General features: G+C 36.9%; 1 long non-coding RNA gene across 1 annotated transcript in view; it reads right to left on the bottom strand.

Annotated features, from left to right (window-relative positions):
* The window catches only part of LOC136746554 (uncharacterized), a 50,370-nt gene extending 30,144 nt beyond the window's left edge, over nt 1-20,226 (bottom strand). Inside the window, exon 1 of the long non-coding RNA XR_010816401.1 lies at nt 20,054-20,226. This is a non-coding gene — a long non-coding RNA (uncharacterized LOC136746554). The remainder of the gene's footprint in view (nt 1-20,053) is intronic.
* Nucleotides 20,227-21,380: the final 1,154 nt, after the last annotated feature.

Raw genomic sequence — 21,380 nt, 5'->3', positions numbered from 1 at the left:
ATGAAAAGATACACTGCATATCTAAGCATAGTTACACTTGATAATATTCTTTCCTTGTTAGTTTGGTTTTTACAGATTTATGAAATGCATACATGTGATCCTTCGTGAGGACGCAATAAAAATACTCAGCCTAAATAAAGTTGAGATCTTTACTTTACACTGCTGATCCTCCAAGTGAGGTACAAAGGCAGTCAGTTTTGTCTTTATTCATCTAACATCAATGATAATGTAGCATGTTATCAGTGTGAAGCTTAATGTTTTGTTACGCAGTCTGCAGAAAATGGATTTGCACATTGGCTCATGACTGCAGTAATAGATTGGTAATAAAATACTGAAGAATTTAATACTGCATTTCACAGCTAAAATTAAAGACAGAAATGTGTTTAAAGTCCTGATCAAAATCATGCCAATATAGCAGATTCCAGTTGACAAAGACTACTGGTTATCATCAGTTTAACAGTCATTTAACAGTGAATGACTATCTACCACACTTGATTCAAATCTTGCCTTTTTTGTTTTTTTTACAATTATAATATTTCTTGATAGGTAAAGCAAACTTACTTTAGATAAAAACTATCAATGCAAGTTTTGAATGAATCCCATTCCCACAAAAGGCCTTCTATGAAAAGGGCAGTTTTACATGGAAGACTAAAGGAAAAGTTGAATGTATTTTACTGTAACATAGCTGGCTCATTTGCTTATCATATACAGTATCATTTACATTATCGTGAAATTCATAAAAGTGAATTTCATACTGAAGTAATGTAGTAGTTTAATTTTTTCGCTTTCAGAAGACCTACTGCATCAAAAGAGAACTTTAAGGTACTTGTAAATTCCCCCCAAAAAACATAACAAATACATGGTGATGAGTTCAAAGCAGCAGAATCGATCCAATAGCAGCCTCAGTTTATGCAATGCAGTATATTTTTACATTTTATTGAATCCTTCAGGACAATCGGATGATACTCTGACACTTTAGAATCTGTTTTTTCCAGATGTAAAAGTGTGCACAACCAGGCTAATTGGATGATTTTAAGAGTTCTTCAGTTCCGTTTAAAATGTGGTCCATAATTGCAGAGCACATGTTACTCAACAAGGAAAAAGGCAGCTCATGCAGGCTCTAGAAACCTTTAATCAAAACCCTACTTTGGAAACATCTCTGTTTGTTTTTTTTTCTGTCCAAGAGTTAATACACAAATAATAATCTCTGAGTGAATGTGAAAAAAGTTTACATGCCACTGATGGTTTGCAAAACACTGCGTTTGAAAAACCAATCAAAATTCTGGCTTTGTACCATCCAGCATATGTTCTTGAGAAACTAGTCAGCAACTGTACATAAAGTGATATGGAGGTACTGTACCTGGTATGCTAATTGGGATACCAAGCAAAAAAAGCCATATAACGATCATGGTTAGACAGACAAGCAAAAGTGTTCTGAAAGGAATACCATTTTAAAAAGGAACTCAGGCTACCTTCATTGGAGAGACAAAAAAAAAGATACCATCCAGGTGTTGCACTGAAAGTATGATATGAGAAAATAATGATCACTTTCGGAGGGAAATTACACAACATATTTGCATATATGAATATGTGTGTTAGCAGTCGTTTGATTAATAGTACACAGCTCGCCATTCCAATACCCCCAGGAAGACTGCCAGCTAGCATTCCAGGGGCTAAACATCTCTCCGGCAAGAACTGGTATAACTTTTAATTTGCAAATCTTTCAAAAGGTACATCTGTACCAAATAAGAGACTTTCTGGGAAACGCATTCAATAAAACCTTATATATATATATATATATATATATATATATATATAATTATTTTTATTATTATTTTTTTTTTTTGGGGGGGTAACATATTGAAGAAAACAAGGCCTATATGTTGGCAGCCAGTGAATGACACTTCATTTGGATGGTTCATCAAGGTAAGAACTTTAAGTGCTTTAATCTACTACAATACGATTACAATTGTTATTGATAATTACTATAATTATCATCTTATTCAGCATCGCAGCTCCCCTGTACTGAGCATAAGTTCTTTTAAATCATACTAGGACATGTGCAATACAGTAAAGAGTAATCCTGTTACATGTTCGATGCATGTACAATAACCAAAAGGCACTGGAATCAGACACATGCCATTTGTTAGAACAGATATGTGCCCCTGTGTTCACTGTATTAATTTTTCAAAATAATAATGATTGCCAAGCATTAAGTCATTTGGAAAAAGTAATCTGAACACTTCACGCTACTCAAACAAAATGTTAATTGCCATTTTCTTTGTAACTTCTTCTTCTTTGTCTCGTAACTCTGATTAAGTTACAGTGCTTTGATTCTAGGGTTGGTGCACAATTGCTTGCGCTTAAGTAATTTGTACTGTGCAAATACAGCGTTATCGAGCCCTTCGAAGGGCTGGGACATTCCAATACATTAAACAGTTAAAACGAGGGAAAGAATGGCGGGACAATTTAAAATGGCCACAACTCAGAGATGCCAATAATAATTTGACCTTTCGTTGTGAAATACAATTCCCTTTTTCATCTTTTGTGAATCCTCGGATTGTGAGATTTTGCTAAAGGTTAAAAGCACCTGGTGCTAAAGTAGATTGAAACACAACAAAAAGACACTGGACACAAAAGAAGCCAAGGATAAAGAACCACTCTATCTGGCACTGTCTGCAGCCTCATCTGGGACTGAGTGGCAAATGCAACTTGGACCTGATTGATTCCCTTAAGGTTTTGCCTCGGCCCTGCTTTCAAGCAAAGCCAATTAAAGCGGATACTACAGTATGCTTACCTATTAAAGCAGAGTCTCGGCGTAAATGGAACGTGTAAAATTGCCCTTCAAAACTGACCTTAAACCACTACAAGTGTATAACACATTTAGAGAAAGAAACAATTATGAGACTGACTTTCACTCAAACCACCCCCCCATGGCAGACACTCAGTGGCATATTCCTAAAATCACGGAGTGTATCTGAACGGATGCCCGCGCTGTATCAGGTAATTATCACAGCTTTATGAAATGTAGAGATGTCATGTCATGGTAAATCTGCAACACAATGAATCTGAACAGAGGACCCAGATGACTCTGAAAACGGCACAATACTAGGAGTGAATTTGGTCCAAGCGACCGCACAAGATTGGCAAAGACAAATGCCCTCAGTGTTAGTGTGACAATCAGCCATACTTAGAGAACGCTATGTTACCAAGAAGGACTGCTGATGGCTCATACCGCTGAGAACTGATCCCAAGAAAAGGCGAGTGTTTACTAAAGGGATCATATCTTACTGTAGAGCACACATCAGCTTATGTATCTACTAGTTCACAACTTGAGCATAGGATTGCTTTTATACAGCCAGCGCCATGTAAGATTCATGAAGTGGTTTGATTCACTAGTTTGTCAAGGACACCTCAGAGATTCTTACAATAACCGTCACAATGAAGTGCTGTAAGACCTGAACGGACACCATCATATTTATAGAATATATAAATAAAATACAAAAAAATGAAAACTCTCCGGACTATTCATAGCGTTTACTGCTAATGAGATTTTGGAAAATAGAGAGAAAGCAGCTGAAGTGAAGGTTTTTCAAATGAGCCAAATATTCTACAACACCTGGGTCTGAATCTAGTTATTTGTAGTCAAATGTCAAGAGCACATTATAGGGTCATCAAAACTGTGACTTCTTAGCAGCCTTCATTTGCGTGCCTTTGTGTTCAACTTGATGAATATTTAGTTTTGATTTTTAAGTCTTGGGAGAGGTATAAGATGTTTTTTGCTAAGCTCTTTAGAACTAAATATTGTATTTTGGGAAATTACAAACTGCAAGCTTATTTGCAGCCTATAGTGTCCCTTCAGTGATTCCAGGATAATTTAGCTCACTGGTATAGTAACATCATAGATAATGCACTGTAATAATACACACACACTTATATAGCCTAAATTTAACAAATTACAAAATATAAAAAACAAAAACTAACCCCACCAATACCATAAAAATACATGCAAATCTATAAAGAAACAAAAAAACAAGTCTTCATTTCTGCTATCCAACTAACAGCACTGTCTCCATCTTAGATGATGAGCAGAACATGTAAAAGTGCTTTCCTATATTTTGTTCACTGCAGTTTGCCTTTAAATGCATGACGACTGGCTGTCCTTATATACCTCCACAGCATTCGTACTTGACAGCAGACGCTGTAACGCTATAGCCGGGCTCAGCAGAGATGTTTTCAGTTACTGGTTTACGAGCAGAAGGGTTCACCTCAGGCCTCTGGAGACGGAGGCTGTGCTTTCCCATGGTGAAGCCAAAACACAGAGGTCTCGTATAAAGGGCATGCAACATCACAAAGAAAAACAAACTCAACACACAGCATAGATGTTGTATACTATAAAAATACCTATGAGAATAAAAAATGAAAGAGGGTGTTAATGTTGTAGATAAAAATATATAGCATGCAGCATTGTAAAAAAAAAAGTGCAGTAGGCTATATCATATTAACATCTGTGTTACACATTTAACAGAAACAGACTTATTTTAGCTGAACTGATATCAAGAAGCATGTGGATTCATTAAATGCACTTTTCCTGTAAACCGTAACATGTTTATTGTTTAAATAATGTATGTATTTGTGTACTCCTCTGCAATTTAAAACCTCTGGGGTTCTTTTGTCAGCCTTAGTCTGAGAAATGACCACTATAATATATAAAATGGAACTGTGAAACACACAAACAAAAGATAATTTCTGCCAATCAAAGGAAACTCGAACAGGCTTGTTCGAAAGTTATAAACAGGGACATTTCAAAGCAGGTCCAGATCTGATAACCAGTTTCCTCAAAATTATTTTGCAAGTGTAAAGGTGCAAATCTAACAAGGGCTAACGCAGTCCACAGAAAGAAAATATGGGACAAATTTGTGGACATTTTATTACAGAAATAAAACAGAACCAACGTTCATTCTGGGTTGTTGTTGGACTGTCAGTATAAACCATCTTGCTTCTTGAAATACGTACTTCTTCCATTAGTGTTGTCCTGAACACAATATATTGCTCTGAACCAATTGTTAAAAGCATTGTGACTTTATCACTACCAGAAGGCACCTCCCCAGTTAGGAAGACAATCAGCCAATCAGAAAACACCAGGACGTTGCTTCAGTGGATTGATTCGCTCTCTCAGCTTTCAGTTACTGGCCCTCTAAATACGTATTACCCAAGTAGTGAAATCCCTTTTTAAACAGTCATGTGGATTGTGAACTGCTGGCCAGCATTACAACCTAACATAAAAGATTAATGTGGCGATTGTTTTTTTTGTTTTGTTTTTTTAATACTTTCATAAATTATATTCCTGTATCTCACATTTCCTTCCTCTTCACTGCTGTGCTGCTAAAATAACTACCCCTGTGTTAGCAAACACAACACAAAGTCACCAAAAAGGGCACAAAGTTGACAGTATAGATCAGATCCAAGAAAGAATGTACACTATACACAGCAGCCACTTCTCAACCCCTGGAACTTTCATTTAAACCAAATTCAAGGCTTTACCTTACACAAGAAGTCCTCACTCTTCCATTCAATACATTTGTCTTAACTATACATTTATTTTAAAATTACAAAATGTGTGAAAAGAAGAAGCGTCTTCTCTGGTCAAAATATGTTTAGTGTTATCTCCCCCAGATCACATGGGGATTTCTGATCTCTCCACCTCCTCAGTATGCCTCACAGGCGGTGACTTCCATTATTTGATACTTTAATATTACTGTATGCTTGGCTTCTACTGTACCAAGCAAACCAATACAACCGGGCTTTCAAAAGATATTAAATCAAACCTAAAAGACCTTCCATCTAAAGTTGTTCCGAAGGTGTGCTTTGAAGACACACAAGGAATATTAATGCCAACATTTCTTTTGTTCAAGTGACGAATTGCCGCCCTAGATTAGTTACCAAATGTTTTAATTCTGTTTATTTATTATCTTCTATCGTCATTGTACCACACACCATCTGCTGTTTATGCATGATTATAATTTAATATCCATTTCTAATTTTGGAAGGGTAAACAAATTGCTAATGATTGTCTGTGTGGATCCCATGCTTTGCAGGACGCTCCCCATCGCCAAGTGCATTTGGCCTTGCAAAGGTACAGAAAGACCCCAATTCATGGCCCCAATTAATTCACTGGCCATCGATCATTTTGAAGAAATCCGTTTAATTCCTTGATGTTTGCTGCAGTTTGTAACAATTTCAATCTGTATGTAATCTCAGCTATTTGAGGTGGAAAAACGCTCAAAATGAAGCACATAGTTAATAGTGTTTAAAAAAAAAACAAGATGGGGAGGCTATTAGCATGACAGGGCTAAGGCAAGAAGTTGGTAGGAAAATTATTTTAGTCTGATTTATGAAACCATATTTTATTTTCAAAGGTGTAGAAACCTTATACATTTTACAAAATTAAAAAGAAAATACAAAAATCAATTAAGCTTATTAAGCAACCTCAATGAGGTTTTAAAGATTTATGGTGGAACTGCTTCCTGTGTTCCTTTTGAAAATCATGCCATATTGTTGCTATAAGATGAGCTCAGTTTGGTCAAGACACCTGGTATAAAAAGTCACCACAGGTCTAACTTTTTAGTTTTTGGACTGCATTTGGAAATGGCATGGAAAAATATACTCGCACAGGTCAGATTCTCACTGGCCACACCATTGCAAAGCTCTGTTATTAAGTAGTAATTAAATAATTCACTGATTAATATCTGAAATGACAGTTGATATGACAAATCAATATGTGTCCCATGTGGTCAGTGTCACTAAAGATGTACGGCATGAGTAACACGGATTATGGCTCTCAATACTTTCATGAAAATACATGAACAGCATGACGGGTAATACAAACCATGATTCACTGCACAAGTTCTTGTATCTTCTCCCCCCTCATTGTTTGATTGTTAATTTAACTCTAATTAAAATAAGTATTTCACACAACATTCCACTGGATGTAAATTGAAATTTAAAGATGATCAAATACTAAAAGAATAGCCATTGCACCATCCCATTTAACTTGGGAAAACCCTGTTGTAAATATGTTACACTTCACACTGACCCACATGTGTGTTTTGTTTGCTCATTTGAAAGGCACCCAACTGCAGGCCATTGTCTTCCAGCGCAGCTACACATTTCAGATGTACATTTCTCAACATTTGCTTAACAGAAGGTTTTTGGTACTGTATAAATCTTCCTCTCCCTCTCTCTGTAAATTAGTCTTAAAAGCTTGTCGAGCTCCATTTTCATTATCTACGTTAATCAAACCTGTCTTAATTAATTAGTGGAATACTTTGCCAACTTTGAAAAATGAAGGCAGTTGAAAACCCACGGAAGATGGCTTACTATATTTAAAATAAATAAATAAATAAATACATCACTTCCCTAATTATCCTTGTTACAGGTATACTGGAGTACCCCCCCCCTTGCTGGATTTTTAGGTTTTCTGACTATCACAATGAAATGCGTGTCAGATTAAGGGCTCTCAATGCCACCAGAATATAATGTCCCACAACGAGAAAGAGAACAAAAGGGAAAAACCACCTAACGAGATCAAGAACCTTTCTTTTTTTTACTTAAGTAATTTTGTGAGGGGGAAAAAACCTACTGGTCATAGGAGGTCTATTCATTGTTCCAGAGTACAGTAACTAAGCCTTGCTTAATTAAAGAGTTGAGGCATATTGTATTCTACTGAAATCAAAGAGCAGGGATATGACTGTTATTCTATGAAATGATTCTCTCACACTCTGACGCTTGCAGTAAACCCCTTACAAGCATGAAAAACCATAAAAAGAAAGCTGTTCAGTGTTGCAATTACAAGATTCATCCCAAAAAAGTGTTTTCATCAGTCCTCCTCTAAACCCTAGCCTAATCTCTTCTTTTTGGGCACACACAGCAGAATGGAAGGGGAAAAAAAGCAAGGACGGCATTCAGCCTGCTGAATACACTGGCTGTGGAAACAGACAATGCCATCCAGATATTTCATTACAGAATGTTGGACAACTATTTTCAGTATATAGGGCAAGTCTTTAAAATAAACTAACAAAACTTTCCTTTTCTAGCCAAAATCTCAGGGGGGTTCTCTTGTACTTGCCGTGCACAGAAGAAAGTCCCTTTAGTTTAAGATGCATTTAAGCTCCACAATAAGACAAATGTGTCAACAATCACACATTTTCAGATATTCATATGAAAGCCTGCAGAAAATGGCAAGATTTTAATACAGCCCTTGCTTTCAGGAGCACTGGCATCAATTTATCCAATGGAAAATGAAGAAAACCACAAACTTTGCTTTCTGGTCCGACCAATCTCATTCCCTGTGACACCGGGGAGCAGGTGTAAAAGGATGTTTCAGGGATCTACAGAAGCGAGAAATGCAAGACAGGCAGCGCACTGCACAGACGACAGTCTCTCCCAACTGACCACTACAACATGCTAACCCTCAGCATTCCACTGGAGTTACTGTGCCTGTCAGGGTGTGTGTGAGCAACCAAATACGCCAGGCCCACAGAACTGAGTTTGGGCAGAGCACAGTAGAGTACTGTTCCTCGGGGTTCACACACGAGAGAAGCGTTGACATACAGCAAGACACAGCCTCCCATCTGAAACACCTGACGAAATGCTTTAACAATGGTATCTATTCATTTTGATCTCTCCGAATTACTCATTAACAATGTCTGGGTTAGAGAGGGTTTCAGTAAATATGCGTTTGCATATCAAAACACTGATCAAAATACGAAGAAAGCATATGGAAGTACAGACCAAAAAAAATAAAAAAATCAGTAGGCTCTCATTCTCAGTCCTCGGCTTCATGGCACGGATGGCTAGGTTTCACAATATGGAATATTTCTGTAATGGCATGTATCATTTTCATTGCCATCTAGCCTCATTGAATGACCAGCCGCTTAACCAATGCAATTAACACAAGACCTTGATCAGAAACAAAAACAGCATTAAGCAGGTGTTCAGAGCCATGAGAGGCTGACGGGTGAGAAAGCGTGCGCTGCCGAGGGACCAGCCAGAGAGGAGGAGGACAACACAGGCCCGAGGAAGCCCGACCAATCGACTAACATCAGGGCCTGGAGTGGACTCCTGTTCCCCACAATTTGGGTCCACCCATTCCTCCCATGGAATTGAATTTGTAGGCGGCATAATTCTTAACTACACTGTATAAAAAATCACTGTTAATTTACAGTAAAGCCCAGTAAAGTTTGAATGTGAATTGCTGTGAATTTACCTGATGAAACTGTAGAGAGGTTTAAGGTACTCCACCTAATTGTACAGTGAAAATGAAGAACAGCAGTGAACTGACACTTAGACACTGACACTTACCCAGCCAGGGTAGACAGACAAGGGTGAGCACAGGAGGGTCTGGGGCTCACAGTACAGTAACAAATACAAACATAGTGGTTAAACTTTTAACATTCTCTCACTCTCCCCCCAGTCCTGGCCATCTCCTATGAGGGGGGCTGCTCTCAGCATGCCTCTGTCCCTTATGCAAATGTTGGACACAGTGCCGTCTTCCAGCAGGACAGCGTTACGGTATTTTAAACTGTGCTGTGAGAATACCATAGAAACCATCTACTATTTTATTAAAGACATCTAAAATAATACATCTGCTGCTCAGGCCCTGGTCAGTTGGTCAGTAATTACCCTTCAAAGGATAAGAAAAAGTATGTATGTATTATGTATTTTACCTTTACGGTAAAGCAATGTTAAAACACATACTTGAACCCTTAAAGAAAAAAACCTTTAAAGCTTTTACCATAATGTTACAAAAGTACAGTATTTTTGCAGTCAGATTAAATGTTTTAAAGGTTTCACATTCAATTCAGGGGGAATGGAAGTGTTCTGCAAAATGGTTCTGTACATTAAAAACAATTATGGATAATATATATTTTGTAAATCGCCATGGATAAGGGCATCTGCTAATAAATAAATAATTTATGTTTATTTATAGTAAATGTCCAGGTTATTCAATGTATTTTAGCCATATATTAAAATGTTTTTTAACATTGAAAAAATACAGTAAATTACACATATGTTTATGGATTTTTTTTACAGTGTATCCTGCGTGTCATTTTTCATGAGTATTAGTAACAGTAATGTATTAATTATTAATGTTTATATGAAAAGAGGAAAAAATAGGCTACATTACACAACCTTTAACTGGCTCTCATACTGTATAGGTTTTTTTATGGTACTGTTTTGTAATTTAGTTTAATGGACAATTTAAATACATTTTAGTGAACAAGTTAGGGTTACACTTTACTCCAGCCTAGTCCCCAGTAAATGTAAGACTTCCATTAGGGATAGGATTGAGTTTCTACCAAGTTGGTGGTCAATTGTGTGTAGATGTGTATAGGTCTGGCTTCAAATTTTAGCATTGGCTGGGGTTGGGGTTTGGTTGGGATTAAAATGGTAATCTGTGAAGTAGCAGAATGGTGAATATTGTCTCTCTCCTTGGAACAGTCACAGTTCAGAAAGATTATGCCAATTAAACCAGTATAAATAAGTGCATTGATTACATTTACCAATATGAATATCATTTAAAAGTACATTTAGAATTTACTATGCATCTTGCTACATATATTTGGTTTTGAATTATAGAATTGCTATACACATTGGCCTATATATACAGGATAAGGGGAAGAGAGCTAGACAGTGGGGTTTTATGAATGAGATATACCCAGTTAAATCTGTCAAAATGCATGGGATGTCTTGGTGGGAGACTCTCCAGAATGTGCCAGGCCTTGCCGAGATCTGGCACATGTTACCGATTTGCAGTCCATGCGCTGCTGTAACCAGTAACGCCACCGCTGATCCCCCATGCAATGTGAGGACAGCAACAACCCTCACACATAGGAAGAGCTCAATAACTGGAGACGACACACTGTAACGGGGCTCTGGTCTTTCTTGCATGTTGACTTTGGCTCAGGTGTGCATGACGTTGACTTGTGTAAGGCACTCTGGTTTATACGGCACACTTGCGTCCCATATCTGTAGTATCTCAAACTCATAGGCCTTTGCCTTTCTCACTTTCTCCATTTTATTATATATTTAATATTATTATTAACATCATAAACCTGAATTATTAAGCATCACAGCCTATCAAAATAGAAAAGCATTTTAAGAGTGGAAGAAAGTGTGGCTATAAAAAGCTAATTCCGAGACTTCATTTTATTTTCTCTCTCTTTTTTAGATTCACAATGTCCCATTTATTAAACCATATTTCAGGCGCAAATTATATTTATCTAATTAAATAAGTGTGTGGCTCTGTTGAATATTCCCCTCGTCATAAAATACTGCAGCATTACACTGACAGACACAATAACCTCTACAAGCTATATATATATACAGCTCTGGAGAAAAGAGACCACTGCATTTTTTCTTCAATCAGCATCTCTACATGTATTCCATTCCATTCATATTTTTATTTGGAATTTGGGAGAAATGTTGTCAGTACTTTATAAAATAAAACAAAAAAAATGTTCATTTTACCCAAACACATACCTATAAATAGTAAAACCAGAGAAACTGATAATTTAGCAGCGGTCTCTTAATTTTTTCCAGAGCTGTATGTGTATATATATGTGTGTATATATATATATATATATATATATATATATATATATATATATATATACACACACACACACACACACACACTTTTGTAGTTCAATTACCCACATTCCAGACTATATACTTTATATAAACAGATCTAGTGCTAGCCATTTGAAGCACTAGTTATTATTCAGTAATCACACTGTATACGAGGCTATACTTAATCAATACAAATCAACAATATGAAATATAAATATTAACCCCTTAAGTGTCTTGGAAAACACTCAGAGAAGCTAAACGCAAGGACTACAGAGAACAAACTCACAGAAGGAGCAACAATGATTACAGAATTATACTGGGCTGTGTTTAAGATGTTGTTGGCGAATGATTACAAGGTTACAAAAATAATTACAGTAATTCAATGTGATAAAATATAAATCTTTTCATCCACCTTTATCTGCCAGCTATGTCACAATGTATTCCAGAAAAAGGGCTGCAGAAAGAGAAGACAAATTTTGACTTTAGATTGTTTGCATAGGAAACCAACTGTGATGAAAGAAAAAAAAATGGAAGCTTTCAACTTGGACTATGTCCTTCTAATCAAGCATCAATTAACACTTTAATAAGCAAACAAGCATTACTCGTTAATAAAAACTGCATTTCATACTATACCTTTTTTCACTAATAGTGACGAATGACCTCATCTCATTCCATGTGTGATTTATTGGGATTTATAAAATGTCATCACAGCACTTAATTCATCCTATCAATGTAATGCCACTGTGCATTACTGAAGTTTATTTGTGGCCCCATAAAAGATTGTCTAGCTTTGTGAGTTTACACTTTAATTATAGTGTACCATAATTAAATAAAGCAGTTAAGTGTTTATAATTGGCATTTCAATACTGAACACATGTAATTACAATATAGCTACAGTGTAATTAATATTAATTCCACCTGGAGAGTTATGAAATGCTTTTCTTTTAAAACCTTATTTAGTACTACATGTGCTATATAATCATTACTGATCAAGGAACTTTTATTGTAATTATATTTTAAAACTTTGTATGATTATGATGATGGTTGTTGTTATAGTAATCATCTACCTGTCTACAAATCACATTATTAAAATGTCCTGTATTTTAAGTCCTCCATTGTTTTCCTTCAGGTAGCTATAATTCAACATTCTGTGCAATTGAAGATTCTATAAATTAAGCTTTGTTAAATTAAAATTAATTTTCACTATTACAGGAGGTTAAGTTCAGTTAAGTGGAGTTAAGTTCACATATTGTTGATGAAGGAAAAGCTCTTTCTGTGCATATTTCTTTAATAAAGTGTATTGCTATATAGTGCCAGGATGTGGTATACTAAAAATGTTGTTATCTTTTGGACAGAACAGGAAAGAAGTTGCAGAGTTAACTTGTCTGTTACTGATCAGGTTTTGGAAAGCAGGAAAATGTAATGATATATGTGCCGAATGTAAGCATTTACTGCTATGAAAGGAAATAAATCAAGGAGTTAATCCTGTAGGTGTGCAAATGGAGCTGCAACACCTGCGATCTTCATGTGTAGAAGTATCAAATTCAAAATGCACCACTGAGTTTTGCCTGGCAACTACTGAGCTGAGGTGAGGCTCCCTTTATGCACATCGAATAAAGAGGATTTCTCTGCTTGTGTCTACATCTCCTGAACTGACTGACTGAAACCCCACAACAGTGCTTTCCAGGATTTGGTTTCAGTTTAGTGTGCACCTTTTCAAAGAGAGACACTGGCTGTGCATTTGAACTTAAAATACATCAATCAATACATACATAAATCAACAACAACAAAAACTATCAGATATGTGGTCCATTTTTAGCTGCTTTGAAAAGCACTACACACTTTAAGTAATACAGGAAACTGAAGACATATCTACAAAACATGTACAGCATGACACAGACAGGCAGGCACTCACTCTGGAAACGTCCCTACTTTTTCTTATCTGCATAAAGTGCTTAAACTTTTTTTTGTTTTTTTAAATAATCGCAGTGTTATACCGAGCGTCTTATCACTGCACAGCTGCAATAATCCATGTTCATTTAAGTCCAGTTCAGTTCAGCACAACTCAAACACTGATTACAAGAGAAGCAAGGACTACCTGCAATGTTGTGTAACTATGCACAGAGGGCTTCGAAAAGCATAATTAAAATAAAACAGCATATGTAAATTTGCTAGTGGTCAGGTTTGTACTTTCATGTTTCCTGCCACGGGGAACATTCTGTGTACACTTTGGAATGTCATGCATTGTTTTATACAGCCAGTCAGCATGTTTTATTATTATTTTTTTGCTGTTTTCATTAACCTTAACATTTTAACAACATGTAAAATATACTGGACCTCACTTAAACTGTAAAATGCAATACAAGAATAAAACAGACACATTGGGAAAGCTGGTTAAGAAAGATCAGATTAGATTTTAAATCAAACTTCAGGCCCTAAAAAGTTATGAAAAACAGGGAAGGCGCTGTGAAGTCTCCCTTTCATTTACATGGTTATATAATGTTGCTGCTTTTTGGTACTTTGATCTTAAATTCATGTTTTTACCATGATGGGTAGCATCTCTGAGTTTTTTACAAGGTGACAATTATCTCCGATCAGCTTCTGAAAGCATCATAGTAAACCAGTTTATTTAATAATTAATATAGATTTCTGTGGGACAAAGCAATGGACAAAAAATGTCTGTGTTTGTTTGACTGTTTGTTTTTGTATGGAAAGTAATATCCCTGAAATGGTTAAAAATAGACATACATACATACATACATACAGATAGCTAGACTAGGTTTTGTTTAATCAAACCGGTAAAAGATATGTTAATCAAGGGAGTAAAGTTGTTTTTCTATTATTATGTCTACAGAATTTTATGGCAGAATTAATAATCTAATTACATGTATTAATTTAAATGCATATTCATAGGTATGCTGTTTTTTTATTTCTGAGATAGGAAGACAGTTTGGCCTTTACGCATGGGGAGATTAAAGGATTTAACCTTATCCAGTAATACAGGCAGACTAAATGTTTGAGACGTTAACAAACATAAAACTGAGGTGAAGCAGTGCACAACTAAAAGTGAACACAATAAAAATCACAACTCTGCAATCTGTCAACTTTTATAGCTTATAAATTTGTACCACTACCCTCAAAACAGGGGTTTTGTTTCTTAGACATTCTACCTCTTTTCAGAGTACATATACTTAAGAACATATAAACATACACAGCTTCTATAAAAACACACATACAGGTATGTCAATTGTATGAATAGGCAATTCCTCTCAGACACTGCTTTCATATCTATTTGAAATTTTACAACAGATGTATAAACAACATGAAAGATTACACATCGTAATATCATCTCAACCTTCTTCTTTTACTTCTTAAACAGCTAATGAGTTGTAATATTTAATGACATTGACAAGTTTTGTCTACACTGATTGGCACTTTTTCAATGGTTGTGTTAAAGTCCTCCAATAAACCCCCAAATATTTTTTTTGAGGGAATTATTGATAACCTATAAATGCAAACGCTTCTTTCAACCTGAAACTCCGATGTATCAATATCCCATGTTAAAAAAAAATGGTTTTGGTCAGATACATTGATTAGATCAAAAATTAGGTTAGACTGTCTCTTCTGTATTTCATTTCAAGACAGATTTCCTTTTTATTAGTGTATTATCTATGAAACAACAGTGGATCATGAGGTTCCCCTTTGGAAACCACATCCTAAAAGCCCTCATGGTTCACTGTTAGTAAGTGGTATGGAATGCCAGTGAAAATGGCACTCCAGATTTAGACAAGATTTATAATATATATATATATATATATATATATATATATATATATATATAAAAACAAACATATACACAAACAGACATTTTTAAAATTGAACACTTCACTAATATGTGATGATTGCTAGTATATGGTGAATACTGTAGGACCACACTTCTGTCAACATGAAATAATCACAAAGTTATTCAGGCAGAAGACAGCAGTGTATAAAACACACATTCACAACTTTTCATATATACTGATCCTTCGACAACTTTAAATGACTGAGAATCATAAACCACACTGAGAATTTATTGTCCTGAGGATCTACTACTAGTAGTAAAACACTGCAAGAACTCACAGACTGGATAATTAAGCCTCTATATTAATGTAAAGGCTCCAATCCACTAGTTTAAAGAAATACCATGTATATATTCAGATTTGATGCACTTCTCCTGACATATTCATGCTTATTGTAATATCCCACGCAATTAAAATTGTGTAACAAATTCCTACGAAGTGCAGTCAATACTCGGAGAACAGACAGATCTGCATTGTATTGTACTAGTAGTTCATCCAAGTTTCACTTTATATAGCCTAGAGAAACAGAAAAGTAATTCTGTAAATTCTAGGCTTGAGCCAAAAGTGCAGGCGTTCCAATTATTTTGCCAATTAAATCCAGTCTTTATTTCATTGCGTCATCAATTTATCTTGCTAAGCAATGCTGTCCATCAGTCACTGAGCTCTAACCTTAACTGTTTTCACCTGTGATTCCGACAGGATACAGACATTTCCCTTCTACACCAAGGTAAGCACACTCAGATTCAGAGAAATGCATCAACATTATCCGGACAATATCTGGCCGAATGTTCCAACATTTCTTTGGATAGCAGGAATACAGACTATTGTATTTGACACCACTCCTAAAATATTTCAGGACAAGGGAAGAGTTTGTATTACTGACTACGTATTCAATTTTAACAAATCCCCAAAACAGCATCCAATCTTTCAGGTCACCAAACTTCACAGTTTAATATGGGATATTTTTATAATAAAATGTCTGTTTTACACACACACAAAAAAAATCAAAGGTATTAATTTATTCATTTTTTGTGTAAAGTTAAACTTATAGGTTGGGCTTCACTTGTCTTTTCATTTGACTAAACTATGTTTTTTAAGCAGAAAATAGGAATATTTTATAATGAAAGGGGAAAAGTGTGTGTGTGTGGGGGGGGGGTCTTCAGCAAAACTAGAGAGAAATACAATATTAAAGTAAACATTTCAACATGAAAGTGATGATAACTCACATACTAGATTTCATATATAAAAAAAACAATTACTATACTGTCCTTGTGGATCACTGTACTTTCAACACAGGTGTATATGATTAATAATGAATATTAAGCATATAACGTGTTCATCACAGAATATTATGTACAGAAAATTATGTTAAACGACTATGACTATAAATACAAAAAATGGATAAGCTAATGATTCACTTAACATGTTTCCCTCTTTCTTGAAATAGTAATAACCATACGATGCATCCTTTAATTACATTTATTAACCTATTTCATAAAGCGTGTCTTTTTAAAAAATGTATGTCATGCAGTCAAAATGAAGCTGCTTATAAACACCGACTTTATCTGCGGAAAGTCGGAAGCCCAATATTATTTTTTTTAATATCTACCGGTATTTTTTCACTTGGGTATAGATACTCTATTAACTTTGCTGCCATTGTTAATAAGCAAATTGTCGCATAGTACTCCACAATAATAAAACTCATAAATACCAATACTAGTGCAGATGCTCTGAAATAAATCCTATAATTGGGTTTTCATTTTTTATATAAATCCCCCTTCTATACCTTATTGCTGCCTTTCATCTAGGAAAAGCAACAATACATCAATCCCTACATTTAAAGGCTATGCCGACATTTAAAACCAAGCCTTCACACTAAAAACACTTTAAAATGCACTTAAGATTACTAACTTCGGAATACAGAGCCGAAGGGGTTAAAAAAAGATACCCGTTTTAAAAAAAAAAGTTTGACCGAATAATAAAAATGATTAATAGTTAATCAATACTAGTATTAGCAACAAAAAGGTCAGGAGATGATCAGTTTGTTGTACTAAAAACGGAAGATAAAGGGTGACTGGGGTGTAAGGGAGAGGTAACAAAATCATATTGATAAAAACATTCACAATTTCATATTTTACATCTCCCTTAGTGGGGGACATAAGTGCGGGATTTTTGTGCCAATACGTTACTTTAACAACACTATGTATAAACTGGACAGGATACCCTCTCTGAGTTTTTTTCCGACAATAAAACTTATATTCGTATTCAAAACAGGCAAGTAAATACACAACATAATATGTGCGTCTATGGCGAGGTAGACAGAGGACTTCCACATCAACAGCTTTACTGTGTGTCTGTAAAAACAGATATATTAACAGCTTACATGTCGTATATCTAGGAGACCCATTGCTACAAAAATAACAAGCACCACAATGGAGAGGGGGGGGAAAGAAAATAAAAGTAAATCACACCAATACTCACGATAACCCACAGCCCGGCTCTGGGACTCAGACGTTTGGGCACATTTGCGCTTTGATGGCTGAAATAGTTAAACCACCCTGTGTCTATATAGGATGCCCTGCTACTCACACATTATTTGGCTATATCAATATACTTTCAAGGTCAAATACACCTGTTTCTTACTCACTCCACCGCCCACAAGCACCGCATCACCAAATTAATCATAAATACGCCGATTTCGACTGTTACTACTCATATTAAACTAAAGTTTCTGTTTCACAGGTTGGGCTTGTTGTTTCAGGCTTTTCTTCATTCACAGCATGATTTATTGTATCCGATTTGCTAGCACTAGTCACCGGGCTGTAAGTGCGTACATCTCATTTCTATAGGAATACATGAATGCATAAATAACACAAAAATAAGGATTATAATATTGTGGAGCATCAGTGCCCAAAGCGCCAGGGAGGGAGGGCGCGCCATGTAGTCTTTTTCTTTTCTTTAAAATAAATAAATAATTAAATGCACAGATACATAAAAAACACTAAGTTTCTATCAGCGGTGTTCACAGGTCATATCTGAAATAAATCGGCCGTTTGTGGATTAATACTCCAACAATACATCTCGATTTCGGCTCACCTTGTCTTGTCTGCGTATTATTACAGTAGGACCGGCTCACACAATCACCCCCTGGATCTGACCCCCTGCCATATTTCTCTCCCAAAACGTGTATATTTTCTTTGTTTTTCTTGCAAGTCGTCCCCCCCCTTCTCTCCTTTTCTGTGCTGTTGGCCCGGCTTTGCAAATATGTTAAAAAGTGCCCCCCGCTCGCCAATATAAAACAACATTGGTGTTGGCAAAGCTGGCATTTCACAACACTTACCCTGTGATAAAAAAGAGGGCATTCATTTTGTAAAACATGGCACCAAAATCTTCAGTGCCAGGAAAGAAGCTTTTCCCTCATCCGCGCAAAAAGAGAAGACAGAAAATAACCATCATGCACGGAGATCACATTAATAAGAGTTCACAACACAGATGTTATTACACCCCTCGTTTTGTAAAGCCTGGATGAGGCTTGGGGGAGATTTTAACACAGGTTCCCCGTCTTTTGTTGCATTTGTTTGTCCATAGAAAGGCAGGTATGATCGGGAGAGATTGGGTCTGTCTGTGGGGCTGTGTTACAACAACCCGTAGCCTCATTGGAAAAATAAAATAAAAAGGACAGACCATGATTGTGAGTTGGACACAATTGCATGATCACAATAATGACAATAAAAACTCAAGGACTGAGTAACATCCGTCCTACCTTGTGCCGGAGCCAATGCATTCATGCACTGAGGGGGGAAAAGGCTAAGAAAGTTGTCGGGAAACGCGGGGTTGCAGAAGCGCAACACGGCCGGGCAGATTAGAAAACGCGACTTAATCACAATTGCGGCTACAAATAGTTAATAAACATCCCCTCCCACCCATTATCTTGCCATCTAAACTGTCATTTGGTTATATATTTATTTATCCCCTCACATCAGCGTCATCTCGGGGAACAGCGCACACTTAGGGAGGCTTGATTTTCCTAATTTTCCGACTTCAGAGACAACGACACTTGGCGCTCGCCCGCCCGCACACACTGCCGTCTTCCCCGGCCGCATCAAATCACAATCACCGCACTGGACAGCAGCTCCCATCCGCCAGCCCGTCGGAGCAGTTTTTAATTATTAAAGCAATTAAAAATGGTCTCGGGTTTATTGCCAGGCATGTTTCAAATGTTATTCCCATGCACCCCTGCCTCTCTCACACGCTTCGCAGACATGTGCATCCCCGAGTCCGGGATACCGACAGCGCTCCGGAGCTCAATGCAACTTAATATCAATTATGTCCAAAGTAAGTGTGCGAAATGAAACCAGAAATAGTTAGAAATCAGTTTCCCTGAGACTCCGGAGGCAGGGTAACACTTGGAGACTATTGTAACACCGCTCTGGGTCATCACATTTGCGTGCGCATTTACTTTAAAAGTTTTTTACCCTATCTTTTTTTTTTTTGGATAACAGACATTTCTGTTCTTATAAATAAAACGGACACTTCACCAACACCCACCCCCTCCCCTTCCTGCCCCCAATTCTTACCTTCTGCTCCCAGCTTGTCCTCCCACTCCCGCGGTGTCAGCGCTGTAAAGCTTCCCCGCTTTCCCCACAGCCAGCTTTTTCTGTGTGTTTTAATATTTTTCCCTACTTTGTTTCATTTCTCACTTCCATCTTCTTTCATCTCATCAATAAACACACACGCTGCAGCCTACCTTTGCAAGAGCACCGGCCCCGCCCACCGTGTCCGCCCCCTCCCCCTGATTGGCCACAGATGGCCGCTGGTCACGCCCTCCTATAGGTCATTGGTGTAGACAACTTCAGCCTCACTATCATTCGCGGGAGAATGCGTAGCTCAACAGCAAGCCAGCCAATCAGAGGATCGCACACCCTCTGTTTATAAAGATGTGGAAGGTTGAAACTGACGCCATTGGGGCTCTAATGTAGAATCTGAGAGTGATGTAAGACGGCTAGTGTTCTTCGAGCCAACATGGCGGACACTGGGCTGCAGTGACTCAACGGTCTCCGCTGTATAAACCTTGCGCGCACTGTCCAGCGGAAAAAAATGTACAGTTTCGGTTCGGCATTGTTTTTCGGGATTGGATTTGTGTTTGTAGCAGAAGTGCAACTGTGTTTAAACTGGGGCGCCAGTACAAAGTTTTACACAGTTCTCGTTCGAGCGGACTGTACATTTCCCCCCCAAAATGCTCCAATAAGTGTTTGCGATCCATCTAATATAAAAGAGGATGTTCATTGATAATTATAAATGTCCATCATTTCGTGTTACTCAAGATTGGGCAAATTAGTTGTCAATAAAACCGCTACAACGATAATCTAGCCCACATTGGATAAAATGGCTGCCTATCAATTTTTTTATACACTATCAAGTTAGATTGTTGTCCGTCCCCTTTTACTTTCTACGCATTTCTATTTTCTCATTTATTTATTTTTAAAGACAACGACCCCAGTTGACCGCAAGCCAACTAGAAAAAAAAATACTGACAGTTCTGCGAGCCAATCGGATTGGAAATAGCAACTGTGGACCGTTAAATTGACCAATCACGGGAGAGGATTTTGTGATTGACACCCAGCCAGGGCAATTGGGGGTACGCTTTTTCTTTTGTTCCCCGCCCCTGTCTAGACAGTGACAGGTGTGTATGCCTGTCTGAAGTCTAGACTGGAGTGATCAGCCTTAAAGCTGCAGAATACATGGTGGCTAAGGAGAAATAAAAGGTATTTTATCTTCCTTATATATGTATAAAGATTTATCCAAGATATATACAGTCCCAAACGCAGTTTTTCACATCTCATTGCAATGAACGACGTTCTGTCCTTTCCATGCAAATAAATGACTAGCAATGACATAAAACAT

This window comes from Amia ocellicauda, chromosome 3 (genome assembly GCF_036373705.1).
Source record: "Amia ocellicauda isolate fAmiCal2 chromosome 3, fAmiCal2.hap1, whole genome shotgun sequence".
NCBI lineage: Eukaryota > Metazoa > Chordata > Actinopteri > Amiiformes > Amiidae > Amia > Amia ocellicauda.
Note: the sequence above shows the minus strand (reverse complement) of the source record. Positions and strands in the feature narration are given on the sequence as shown.